Here is a 14,153-nt window from a genome sequence, read left to right as displayed (position 1 = left end):
TCTATTGTTTAGTGTTGTAACACTATAGGCCTATGCTTATTAATATGTTGAAGAGGCTTCAACTTAAAGGTTGTTAATAAACCATGAATTTGAAAATGAGGTCAACCCTTGTGGACATTACATTTCTGATCTATTAAGGTAATTTCAGTATTGTTAGGTACCGACTATCGAATCAGCATCGTTTAAGTTTCAAGTATCATTTCAGAATTGAGTATCGTGATACTAAACCTGGTATCAGTATCAAAGTCAAAATTTTGGTATCGTGACAACACTAGTGTGACGCCTTTTTTAGTTGCGGCGTAGAAACACTGCAGCTGTACATACACGCCGGGCCATCTAAGTGTTACGACATAGTAAAGGCCCTTACAGGAAGCGGCCAGGACACATCCATGGTGATGCAACTAAGTCATCAGACAGCATGTCTTAGCACAAATTTAGACAAAGCCATTTTAAAATCACTCCATAGGGGACACGATAGTGCCAATGCTTGGACCCCTCCCAATGCCGCTTGCGGCTTTAATTAGGGGTCCAAGCAGCGAGGCTGGTGGAACCCTATTGTATTGTTGTTATATATAGCATTATATATTTAATTATTAGGGGTCCAGCAGCGGTGTGACCTGATTTGATATTAGGCAAGCGCGAAGCTGGTGGAACCCTATTGTATCTGTTCGGATTATTATTAGGGGTCCAAGCAGCGAAGCTGGTGGAACCCTATTGTATTTGTTAGGATTATTAGGGGTCCAAGTAACGAAGCTGGTGGAACCCTATTGTATCTGTTCGGATTATTATTAGGGGTCCAAGCAGCGAAGCTGGTGGAACCCTATTGTATCTGTTAGGATTATTATTAGGGGTCCAAGCAGCGAAGCTGGTGGAACCCTATTGTATCTCTTAGGATTATTAGGGGTCCAAGCAGCGAAGCTGGTGGAACGCTATTGTATTTGTTACGATTATTAGGGGTCCAAGCAGCGAAGCTGGTGGTTATGGTTATACACTTTGTTGTACGTCACTCTGGATAAGAGCATCTGCCAAATGCCTGTAATGTAACGTAATGTAATGTAATATTCCGTAGCAACAAGATAAACCCGACATTAGCCATAAAATACGTCAATACAGCAGTGAAAATGCTGCTCACTGAATTACGAAATAAACAAGAAAAAGTTTTTTTAAATTATACCATGTCATTCTACAGTCAATATCTGGGACTAAACATTGAATAAATATACAATCTTACCATTGGTTTTACGCGTAGAGATGTCCCTTTTGCGACTGAGTGGTCATATATTGTCTTGGACAATCCGTTTGTGAAATATACGCGCATTTGTGACGCCTGGGTCGGCTACCTTCAAATATAGTTGTGCGTAATACCACACCTGTTGCTAACGGCGTTGTCGCCCTTTTTAGTACAATTTGGCTTGATTGACAATTAATTTATTCAGTAGGTGAGAGTATAAGCTTTCTAACGATGTATAACATGTCTGATTTTGCTTTTGGAATAGCGTTTTATCGGTCAGCGTAACCGAAAATTTTCTTATATGCCAGTGTCTGAATAAATAATACGTTAGGCTACTCTGCGAGCAGCACGCAGGTCGCGAGTTGATATTTCGTCTTTTGTTTCGTTTTTTCTCAATGTCCTATCTATTATTTTAAATGTGTATTATTATTCTATCTATCTCTGAGGAGCTCTGAAATGTGCATTCTCTGCTAACCTGTGGATGGATTGGAATATGTGTCTGACGTAGTGTTGCACGGTATTCCGAAACTTCAGCACTTTTTCGGCACTTAAAAAAAGGGAAACGGTTTGGTATTAGAATTTTCCGACATTCGGTAGTTTTGTGTCAAATGTAAAAGCCTGGGAAATGTGTCTCCCGCATTACGGATTTAGAAGATGAAAAGTGTAATTTGTCAGAATCTTCGTAGATGGCAGTAGCAACTAAGGTTGCCAAGTGAGGTGACTTGCGCTTGTGCACTCAGCTCCTTGATACAGCGCAAGCTTCGACTCAGTTCACTTCAGTAGCAATAGGTGTTCCAATTTGGAAATATTTTATTATAGATAGATGCTGTATTGTTAAAAAATGCTGTTTTTAAATCTATTTAAAGGTGAAAGTCCTGTTTTAAAGATTATTTAGTTTACAACTGTTTAATTTTTGAAATATATTTAATATATTTTTCTATTGTTTAGTGTTGTAACACTATAGGTCTATGCTTATTAATATGTTGAAGAGGCTTCAACTTAAAGGTTGTTAATAAACCATGAATTTGAAAATGAGGTCAACCCTTGTGGACATTACATTTCTGATCTATTAAGGTAATTTCAGTATCGTTAGGTACCGACTATCGAATCAGCATCGTTTAAGTTTCAAGTATCATTTCAGAATTGAGTATCGTGATACTAAACCTGGTATCAGTATCAAAGTCAAAATTTTGGTATCGTGACAACACTAGTGTGACGCCTTTTTTAGTTGCGGCGTTGAAACACTGCAGCTGTACATACACGCCGGGCCATCTAAGTGTTACGACATAGTAAAGGCCCTTACAGGAAGCGGCCAGGACACATCCATGGTGATGCAACTAAGTCATCAGACAGCATGTCTTAGCACAAATTTAGACAAAGCCATTTTAAAATCACTCCATAGGGGACACGATAGTGCCAATGCTTGGACCCCTCCCAATGCCGCTTGCGGCTTTAATTAGGGGTCCAAGCAGCGAGGCTGGTGGAACCCTATTGTATTTGTTATGATTATTATTATTATTATTAGGGGTCCAAGCAGCGAAGCTGGTGGAACCCTATTGTATTTGTTAGGATTATTAGGGGTCCAAGCAGCGAAGCTGGTGGAACCCTATTGTATCTGTTCGGATTATTATTAGGGGTCCAAGCAGCGAAGCTGGTGGAACCCTATTGTATCTGTTCGGATTATTATTAGGGGTCCAAGCAGCGAAGCTGGTGGAACCCTATTGTATTTGTTAGGATTATTAGGGGTCCAAGCAACGAAGCTGGTGGAACCCTATTGTATCTGTTCAGATTATTATTAGGGGTCCAAGCAGCGAAGCTGGTGGAACCCTATTGTATCTGTTCGGATTATTATTAGGGGTCCAAGCAGCGAAGCTGGTGGAACCCTATTGTATTTGTTAGGATTATTAGGGGTCCAAGCAGCGAAGCTGGTGGAACCCTATTGTATCTGTTTGGATTATTATTAGGGGTCCAAGCAGCGAAGCTGGTGGAACCCTATTGTATCTGTTCGGATTATTATTATTATTATTAGGGGTCCAAACAGCGAAGCTGGTGGAACCCTATTGTATCTGTTAGGATTATTATTAGGGGTCCAAGCAGCGAAGCTGGTGGAACCCTATTGTATTTGTTAGGATTATTAGGGGTCCAAGCAGCGAAGCTGGTGGAACCCTATTGTATCTGTTAGGATTATTATTAGGGGTCCAAGCAGCGAAGCTGGTGGAACCCTATTGTATCTGTTCGGATTATTATTATTCTTATTCGGGGTCCAAGCAGCGAAGCTGGTGGAACCCTATTGTATCTGTTAGGATTATTATTATTATTAGTGTGGTTGCCTTAGGCAATCACACTACTAATATCTCACATATTATTAGTGTGGTTGCCTTAGGCAAGCACACTATTATTATTGCACATATTATTAGTGTGGTTGCCTTAGGCAAGCACACTACTATTATTGCACATATTATTAGTGTGGTTGCCTTAGGCAAACACACTATTATTATTAGTGTGGTTGCCTTAGGCAAACACACTATTATTATTGCACATATTATTATTCTATTTTATTCTTTCCACCCATTTTTTGGACCGCTACTCCTCCCAGAGTTTTCGCACCACATACACGTGCAATATGTCAAATCGACCGGCTTCATTGGGAATGGAGTGCTATTACTTTGTGGAAAGAAAAATTTGAATTTTTGTGGGCAATTTTTCCCCATAGGGAATGAATGGCGGAATGTTCACCCTTGTGATGTCACAATGCTCTGTCTTCTAGCAGCAGTACTCTGGTCTCTCTCTAGATTTGAACATTCTGCCATTCATCTCTTTGGGGAAAAATTGCCCACAAATTGTGCAATGCCTCATTGGACATGGTAGAGAGTACTCTATCCATTGGTGTAGATCAGCCTCGCCCCTCTTCCTGATTGGCCGATGTTTGATATTTCATAACCTTTGAACCGTTTGTCATAGAGAACTATGGGTCGCGTCATTGGACTCAGTAAAGACCTAGCAACCGCCTAAAACTCCATAGCAACCTCCTAGCAACATCCTAGCAACCACTTAGAACACCCTAGCAACGGCCTAGAACTCCATAGCAACCACCTAACAACACACTAGCAACCACCTGGAACACCATAGCAAATGCCTAGCAACACCCTAGCAACCGGCTATAACTCTATAGCAACCACCTAGCAACATCCTAGCAACCACTTAGAATACCCTAGCAACCACCTAGCAATGCCCTAGCAACCACCTGGAGCTCAATAGCAACCACCTGAAACACCATAGCAACCACCTAGCACCACCCTAGCGACCGCCTAGAATTCCATGAAACCACCTGGAACACCATAACTGCCTAGCAACACCCTAGAAACCGCCTATAACTCCATAGCAACCACCTAGCAACATCCTAGCAACCACCTAGAATACCCTAGCAACACCCTAGCAACTGCCTATAACTCCATAGCAACCACCTAGCAACATCCTAGCAGCCACTTAGAATACCCTAGCAACACCCTAGCAACCACCTAGAACTCCATAGCAACCACCTAACAACACACTAGCAACCACCTGGAACACCATAGCAAATGCCTAGCAACACCCTAGCAACCGGCTATAACTCTATAGCAACCACCTAGCAACCCAATAGCAACCGCCTAGAACTCCATAGCAACCACCTAGCAACACCCAAGCAACTGCCACAGACATCATAGCAACTACCTACCACTGTTCACTCCGTTCAGCACTAAGTCGACTTTGCGTTGGCGGCAACCACACTTCACAATTTCTGCAGGAATTGTCTAGTTATTATTTCTTTCTTTCCACCCATTTTTTGGACCGCTACTCCTCCCAGAGTTTTCGCACCACGTACACGTGGAATATGTCAAATCGAGCGGCTTCATCGGGAATGATGTGCTATTACTTTGTGGAAAGATTGGTTGCACGGTTTTTGAAAAATTTGTATTTTTGTGGGCTATTTTTCCCCACAGGGAATGAATGGCAGAATGTTCAGCCTTGTGATGTCACAATGCTCTGTCTTCTCACCCTTGTGATGTCACAATGCTCTGTCTTCTAGCAGCAGTACTCTGGTCTCTCTCTAGATTTGAACATTCTGCCATTCATCTCTATGTGGAAAAATTGCCCACAAATTGTGCAATGCCTCATTGGACATGGTAGAGAGTCCTTTGTCCATTGGTGTAGATCAGCCTCACCCCCCTTCCTGATTGGCCGATGTTTGATATTTCATAACTTTTGAACCGTTTGTCATAGAGAACTATGGGTTGCGACATTGGACTCAGTAAAGACCTAGCAACCGCCTAGAACTCCATAGCAACCCCCTAGCAACACCCTAGCAACCACCTAGAACACCTTAGCAACCATCTAGAACTCCATAGCAACCACCTAGCAACACCCTAGCAACCGGCTATAACTCCATAACAACCACCTAGCAACACCATAGCAACCACCTAGAACACCATAGCAACCACCTAGCAACACCCTAGCAACCACCTGGAACACCATAGCAACCACCTAGCAACACCCTAGCAACAACCTGGAACACCATAACAACTGCCTAGCAACACCCTAGCAACCGCCTATAACTCCATAGCAACCACCTAGCAACATCCTAGCAACCACCTAGAATACCCTAGCAACACCCTAGCAACCGCCTATAACTCCATAGCAAATGCCTAGCAACACCCTAGCAACCGGCTATAACTCCATAGCAACTACCTAGCAACACCATAGCAACCACCTAGAACTCCATAGCAACCACCTAGCAACACCCTAGCAACCACCTGGAACACCACAGCAACCACCTAGCAACACCCTAGCAACAACCTGGAACACCATAACAACTGCCTAGCAACACCCTAGCAACCGCCTATAACTCCATAGCAACCACCTAACAACATCCTAGCAACCACCTAGAATACCCTAGCAACACCCTAGCAACCGCCTATAACTCCATAGCAACCACCTAGCAACACCATAGCAACCACCTAGAACACCATAGCAACCACCTAGCAACACCCTAGCAACCCCCTGGAACACCATAGCAACCACCTAGCAACACCCTAGCAACAACCTGGAACACCATAACAACTGCCTAGCAACACCCTAGCAACCGCCTATAACTCCATAGCAACCACCTAGCAACATCCTAGCAACCACCTAGAATACCCTAGCAACACCCTAGCAACCGCCTATAACTCCATAGCAAATGCCTAGCAACACCCTAGCAACCGGCTATAACTCCATAGCAACCACCTAGCAACACCATAGCAACCACCTAGAACTCCATAGCAACCACCTAGCAACACCCTAGCAACCACCTGGAACACCATAGCAATCACCTAGCAACACCCTAGCAACAACCTGGAACACCATAACAACTGCTTAGCAACACCCTAGCAACCGCCTATAACTCCATAGCAGCCACCTAGCAACATCCTAGCAACCACCTAGAATACCCTAGCAACACCCTAGCAACCGCCTATAATTCCATAGCAAATGCCTAGCAACACCCTAGCAACCGGCTATATATCCATAGCAACCACCTAGCAACACCATAGTAACCACTTAGAACTCCATAGCATCCACCTAGCAACACCCTAGCAACCACCTGGAACACCATAACAACTGCCTAGCAACACCCTAGCAACCGCCTATAACTCCATAGCAACATTACATTACATTACATTATACGTTCTTAGCAGACGCTCTTATCCAGAGCGACTTACAACAAGTGCATTACAAAACTCAGAGACAAGCGCTTTACAACATTCCTGCAAGAGAGCTACAATAGGTATAATAGCAACCACCTAGCAACAGCCTAGCAACCACTTAGAATACCCTAGCATCCCCCTAACAATGCCCTAGCAACCAGCTGGAGCTCCATAGCAACCACCTGAAACTCCATAGCAACCACCTATCACCATACTAGCAACCGCCTAGAATTCCATGAAACCACCTAGAACTCCATAGAACCACCTAGCAACACCCTAGCAACTGCCTCAAACATCATAGCAACTACCTACCACTGTTCACGCTGTTCAGCAGAAAGTCGACTTTGCATTGGCGGCAACCACACTTCACAATTTCTGCAGGAATTGTCTAGTTATTATTATTATTATTATTTTTCTCTACTAAAAGTGTCTGAGGCTCAGCAACCATAAGTCCTAGAGCAACCAAATTTGGCAGGTGGGTTCCTATGGCCCCCCACTACTCAGGCACTAATTACTTTTAACTTTTTACTATTAACGTCTTCTATTGGTCTCGTAACGTCCGCGTTACGTCTCAATTTACGTAGTATTACCGTAAAAACGTAAGACCAGCGCCCCGTCGCTGTGACGTCGCAAAACAACGTTGTAGATACGTAATAGTTACGTCCTTTCAACTTTACGTTTGACAATGTAATAGAATAACCTTACCCCGACGTTGTGATTACGTCGCCAGGCAGTCATCCATCGTAACGTTATAGATTTACGTCGCTGACACGTTTTTTAAACTTCTTTATCACGTTATTTACCTTTCCACAACGTTGCGGATTGGTCACTTACTAAACCCTGACCATACATTTTGATTTTGTGTGTTAAAAAAAGGTATATCATGGTGTTGTAATTTTGATCTCCATTCTATCCTACCAATGAAATGCCATTGCTTCTGTAATTCATATCTTCAAAATTTAAGATAATTTAAGATAAGTGCAGCATTAAAAAATGTACACATATTAAGCCCAAATAGAATAGAAAGCCTTTATTGTCATTGTATAGAATACCATTGAGATCAGGTTCAAGTTACATTTCTAGGTAGGCAATATTTGCAAGCATAATTATGGTACAGAAGAAAACATTTAAAAAAAACATAAAAAGGCCAAAGGGTCGTTTCAGGACAGTAATAACCATAGACCAATGATTTCAACATTAATAGTGTTGAGTATTTTTGTCTTTTTCAAGAACTACATTTAAGTTAGGATCACCTTGGATCAACTTGGAATACAGTCACTCTTGTCTCAGGCATGTCTTGAGTGGGGAAGGCTGGACCTCGGGTTCTTCACCGGGGCAACAGTCATAAGGCCATGTGTGGGAGCTGAAAGGATATGAAATTGGACCAAGTAAGAAAAATACATTGAGTAACACACGCAGCAGGCTAAAATCGTAATTGTGTTTTGACAATGAGCAAAGAGCTGTTTCCATATAATATCCATAACTACCTTCATTCTGATCTTGTGCTCTAGTTTCCATTTGAGCTGTTGGGCCAAATGTAGAGAACTCTGCAAAAGAAAATCAATTTAAGTCAGTATTTGGTGAAAACACAGAGAAATACTCTTGATTAATATTGATTGCACAATGCACTGGTGCGAAGCCAAAGCCATTTTTTTTTTTAAGGGCACGATTACACCAGGTATAGAGTAATAATGCTAGAGGATTTTGACGAAAAAAAGTTGAGTTTTTGTATTTCTAATGGAAATAATGTTTAGCTAAATGCTTTCAAAAGAGCGCAAAAATAGCTTTCAAAAAAGGCGCCAACAATGCTAGCTTGAAAAGGCTTGCTAGCTCCAGTTTGTCAAACACCAAAAACCAAATGAAGACCACACAACTATTTTATATCATATTTATGATGCATATTTTAACCAACATGTTGATATCTCATTAGGACGTGGACAAGGTGAATTACAGCTTTCAAAAGAGCGCCACATACGTTAGCTTTAAAAAGAGGCGCTGGCAACAATGCTAGCTAAAAGGACATGAACAAAGGTGCTTTACGGACAGCCGTTTATCCATGTTGAATTAGCTCAATTGTTAGCTAACTAAACAGGTCATCGCCGAGATCAGCTAGGTAATGTTAGCTGGTCTTACATTACATTTGCACTGGGCTATTAGCGTTAAATACTCAGAGTAGCAAATATGATATCTAACAGAACACTAACTCAAATTAGTCCCAAACAGACGCCATTTCACCTACTAACTTACAGCATTAGCAACATTAAGCTAGAACTGCAAACATGCATGTTGAAAGTAGGACTCCATCATTACATTGCAAATACTACTAACTGAACAGGTCTCCAATGCATTCAGTTCTTCTTGTTAGCTTTTACGGTGGTTGGCATCCAGTATTGCTGCATTAATACATTCAGTTAAAAATATAAAGGCATAATGAAACGCTTACCTGCTCTTGAACGCCGTCAAACCCAGATTTTCCCACGGAGAATTTGAAATCACAACGACCTTCTTCCAAGAGCACGTCACAGCAACATGCGCCTGTGATTGGATATACCATCTTGTTTTACAGAGGGTGTGCACAGCTTATTGGTGAATTACCCCCACCTTCCGCTCCGGAGTGTTTATCAGACAATAGATTTACACTCAAAAATCCCTTCACCCTAAGCTATTTTTTATCCTCCATGCTTTACACCGAGTCCTACTATAAAATCCCTATCCATGTCAGCCTCCCTAGAACCCTATACCTGCATATCCATCATATCCTATATTAAAATAAATAAATAAATTAATAAATAATAATAATAATAATAATAATAATAATAATAATAATAATAATAAACCCTGCATTGGATATAACGTGTTAACGGTCCAAGCGTAAACGCGCAGACAGATAGACAGATAGATATTTTACTGTAAACCAATACGTCATTTACAAACGTTCTGACAACCTACCAGTAATGTTTCAAATTAAGTAAGGATGAGGACTGTGATATAACGTAATTGTTACGTTATTAAATTACATCGTATTTACGTAATTCTATAACGTTACTGCAACATTGCAGAACAGTCTCCAGGAGGTCTGGTTATTTTGCGACCATAGAGCAATGTTGTCACAACGTCACCTGTTGGTAATGTTGCGACTTACCAAATTACGACCAAAGTGTAACGTTGTCATTACGTAGTGTGTTTGTAGGGAACTCGTCTTAACTATTGCTTGTATTTTTGCGTAGACTGCGTTGTTGCTGTTCTTGTTTGTGTTAGTGTTAATCAGTTTAACCTACAGGGTCCAAGTTTAACTATGCGGTTGTTCCCTACACTTGGAACGGTAGGCTACTTCCCTCTAGGGTTTTCGACACACTTGTTCCTGGTTATGGTTATACACTTTGTTGTAGGTCGCTCTGGATAAGAGCGTCTGCCAAATGCCTGTAATGTAATGTAATGTAATATTCCGTAGCAACAAGATAAACCCGACATTTGCCCTAAAATATGCCAATACAGCAGTGAAAACGCTGCTCATTGAATAACAAAATAAACGAGACAAAGTTTTTAAAAATTATACTATGTCATTCTACAGTCAATATCTGGGACTAAACATTGAATAAATATACAGTCTTACCACTGGTTTTACGCGTAGGGATGTCCCTTTTGAGGCTGAGTGGTCATATATTGTCTTGGACAATCCGTTTGTGAAATATACGTGCATTTGTGAAATATACGCGCAACTGGGTAGGCTACCTTCAAAAATAGCTGTGCGTAACACCACACCTGTTGCTTGCAGCGTTGTCGCCCTTTTTAGTACAATTTGGTTTGATTGACAATTCATTTATTCAGTAGAGAGTATAAGCTTTCTGACGATGTAAGAACATGTCTGATTTTTCTTTTGGAATAGCGTTTTATAGGTCAGCGTAACCAAAAATTTTCTTATCTGCCAATGTCTAAATAAATAAAACGGCAGGCCACTTTGCGCACAGCACGCAGATCACGAGTTGATATTTCGTCTTTTTTTTCCGTTTTTCTCAATGTCATATTTATTATTTCAAATGTGTATTTATGTGTTATTATTCTATCTGTCTCTGTGGCGCTCTGAAATGTGCATTCTCTGCTAAGCTGAGCAATGGATTGGAATATGTGTCTGACGTAGTGTTGCACGGTATACCAAAACTTCAGCAATTTCTCGGTACTTATTTTATTTTATATTTTATTATAGGAAGATGATGTATTGTTATTAAAGTATGCTGTTTTTAGATTTATTTAAAAGTGAATGACCTGTTTAAAGATTATTTCGTTTACAACTGTTTAATTTTTGAAATATATTTAATACATTTTTCTATTGTTTAGTGTTGTAACACTATAGGCCTATGCTTTTTGAACAGGCTTCAACTTAAAGGTTGTTAATAAACCAGGTTTTTAATAAACCGTGAATTCGAAAATGAGGTCAACCCTTGTGGACATTACGTTTCTGATCTATTAAGGTAATTTCAGTATCATTATGTACCGAGTATTGAATCAGTATCGTTTCAGTATCGAGTATCGTGATACTAAACCTGCTATCGGTATCAAAGTCAAAACTTTGGTATCGTGACAACACTAGTGTGAGGCCTTTTTTAGTTGCGGCATGGAAGCGCTGCAGCTGTACATACACACCGGGCCATCTAAGTCTTACGACATAGTAAAGGCCTTTACGGGAAGCGGCCAGGACACATCCATGGCGATGCAACTAAGTCATCCGACAGCATCTCTTAGCACAAAATTGGCCATAAGTCATCAATATTTTGTACAATCATCATGATCCTTAACGGAAAGAACGGTAATCCTATCAATATGCCAGCTAATGTCAATGTTAGCTAGCTAGTTGTCAACGAATGAATTATGATATCTGATAGTAGAGAGGACAATCGAAAAAATTTTTTCCGGATATTAACATTAGTATTGTGATTAAAATACCAGTTTAGCCTTAAATAGTATTGCCTTAGCTTACCAAATTCATCATGATAAATCGATGACCTTAAAAGATAGTTCAGACTTTGACACTTTGCCCAAAATTACCATCAATGGATAGTGTCAAGATGATCAGGGAATCTGACCTGACAGCAACTCAAAAACATTTTGTTTAATGTATTAGTAGATTTTCACACTTGAAATCTATTTGACCTGACCTATCAAGCTTTTCAACCCGGATTCATCATCGCCACAGATTGATATGTCAAAATAGACCAATTTTTCAAACCTGGGAGGATGCACCGACACCCGATTGGAGTGGTGTTACATCAGTTTCACCGGGTTTGCACATCGTTAGTAATGACAAAACTTTACACCACCGTTGTGTGTTCACTCGCTGGGTGATGCTGTCACAAAATTTTCCCCGACCATGAAGACTTCCTTACTTGTTTACATTTTGGGCTGATGTGGCTTTTGGGTAAATCTATCGCTGTTTCCGTCACAGCACTTTCCTAAAATGTCTTCTTACCATGAAGAGTGCCTGACCCGCAACCGTAGTAGGCTAATGTGTTAACACTAAATTTTACGACAACGCTAGCTAACCTTTCGAAAGTCATGTTAAGCAAGTAGAAATTGACGCCATCAGCGGTGATTAACAAATCTACCAAGTATTTTAATAATGGATTTGCAGGCGTGGATTTCAAATTATTTGTATTTTCTTGTAGACCATTAAGAGCAATGGAGAAGTGCCAACGTCCTAATTGTCAAATTGTCTGTAGGCCTACCCACCGCTTACAGCAAAGTGCTAGTTATTTTTGGCTGGGCCGCAATAGCGGGGCAGTCCTCAAAACCATATACTAGGTTTGGTCTTGTTTTTAAAGTGAAAGAAAACCACTGGGTGCCTTAGTGACGGGTGCTGAGCTGAAAAATGAGCAGGCAGAAAATCCCTTAAACTGATTAACGTTATTATTGGTGTCAACTTGTTTTTTAATTATTGTACTTGATTAGAAATGACATATTACTAAATATGATAGAGACAGTTCTCCTCAATTAGTTTAGACAAGAAAAACATTCTATTTGCGTCGCAAAATTGTGCACATTTCAATCGACATAGCATATTAAAAACTGGATAAACGTACACACTCTGAAAATGTTCAATGCAAAGATCCGGAATGCGCAGATTTTGCCATTTGAACGAGCACAGGTTAGATGGCATTTTTGAGTTTATAATTTATTTTGAATTTATTTGATCTTCATAGCATGGCGTGACGAAGGAAACTGTTTATCTACAATTGAATTATTCAGATCGTGGGCAGGCTTGTTAATCAAGGAAAATGATTGAAAGTCAAGACTAATAATCAGGGTAAGTTTTCTGCCTCCTCGATTTTCAGCTCAGCAGCCACTGCTGTGCCTTAAGTTGAACTATCAGTACTAGTCAGTTAAATAATGTGTGTAATAGAACACACCTTGCCACACCATATTGCCACTATAAAAACTCTCTTTCTCTCTCTCTACCAAAATATAACATAAGCTGTGTTTTCCATTTGATTTGTCAGTTGTTGTGCATATTGTTTTTGTTTTGTTTGATCAACTTTATTGTATAGTGTATGCAATGCATTTTAATACAATTTTGGACCCGGCTCTGCACTCTCTTGACTTAAAATTTTTTTTTTTTTTAAGTGCCCTGAACTGATGTCCCCCTTACATTAGTTTGTAATGTAAGGGGGACATTAGCAGTAAGATTACATTAATTCTAGGGTGAGTTTTTCCCTATATCCTCATGCTAAAATCTACTGTAAATCCGCATTTTAAAGCTGATATTATAAAAACTTCTTCCGGGGCATGCCCCGAACCCCCATAGGGGGTTTGCATCTTTGTCACCTTTTTCACCCCTGATGAGTTTGCAGGTCTGTTCACGGTAAGAAGAAATTTCACGCTATTGCTTGTGTCGAAAGTGCCGCGACGGAAACAACGATAGATTTACTCAGGAGCCACATCTGTCCAAAATGTAAACAAGTCACGCAGTTTTCACGGTTGGGAAAAATTTTATGACAACGTGGTCATTTTGCTAACTTAGCTAGCTAGCCAAACAGTCAGTAACCCAGATACTTCCTTTGTGACATTTAGGGATAATGTCAAGGAGGAAAGATAAAAGCTAAAAAAGTTTAAAAATGTGCCCAGCATTCTAAGGCTCGTTGCAAGATTCAGTAGCCAATCAGGACTTGAATACAAGTTTTTTGTAGAGTGCAAAAACTTTGGTATTATTT

General features: G+C 40.5%; 2 long non-coding RNA genes across 4 annotated transcripts in view; both read right to left on the bottom strand.

Moving 5' to 3' along the window:
• The window catches only part of LOC135259558 (uncharacterized), a 355,375-nt gene that overhangs the window by 40,720 nt on the left and 300,502 nt on the right, over nt 1-14,153 (bottom strand). The gene's annotated exons all lie outside the window — the stretch shown is intronic.
• Nucleotides 7,967-14,153, bottom strand: part of LOC135259553 (uncharacterized) — a 33,076-nt gene continuing 26,889 nt past the window's right edge. The window contains exons 1-5 of one of the 3 annotated variants that reach the window (XR_010331316.1): nt 10,094-10,168; nt 9,686-9,710; nt 9,395-9,453; nt 8,439-8,498; nt 7,967-8,314 (exon numbers count right to left, since the gene is read on the bottom strand). This is a non-coding gene — a long non-coding RNA (uncharacterized LOC135259553). Of the gene's footprint in view, nt 8,315-8,438; nt 8,499-9,394; nt 9,514-9,685; nt 9,711-10,093; nt 10,169-14,153 lie in introns of those variants that run through there. The other 2 variants (XR_010331315.1, XR_010331314.1) reach the window with 2 other exon arrangements.

Source organism: Anguilla rostrata, chromosome 7 (assembly GCF_018555375.3).
Source record: "Anguilla rostrata isolate EN2019 chromosome 7, ASM1855537v3, whole genome shotgun sequence".
Lineage (NCBI taxonomy): Eukaryota > Metazoa > Chordata > Actinopteri > Anguilliformes > Anguillidae > Anguilla > Anguilla rostrata.
This window is presented reverse-complemented; position numbering and strand designations above follow the sequence as displayed.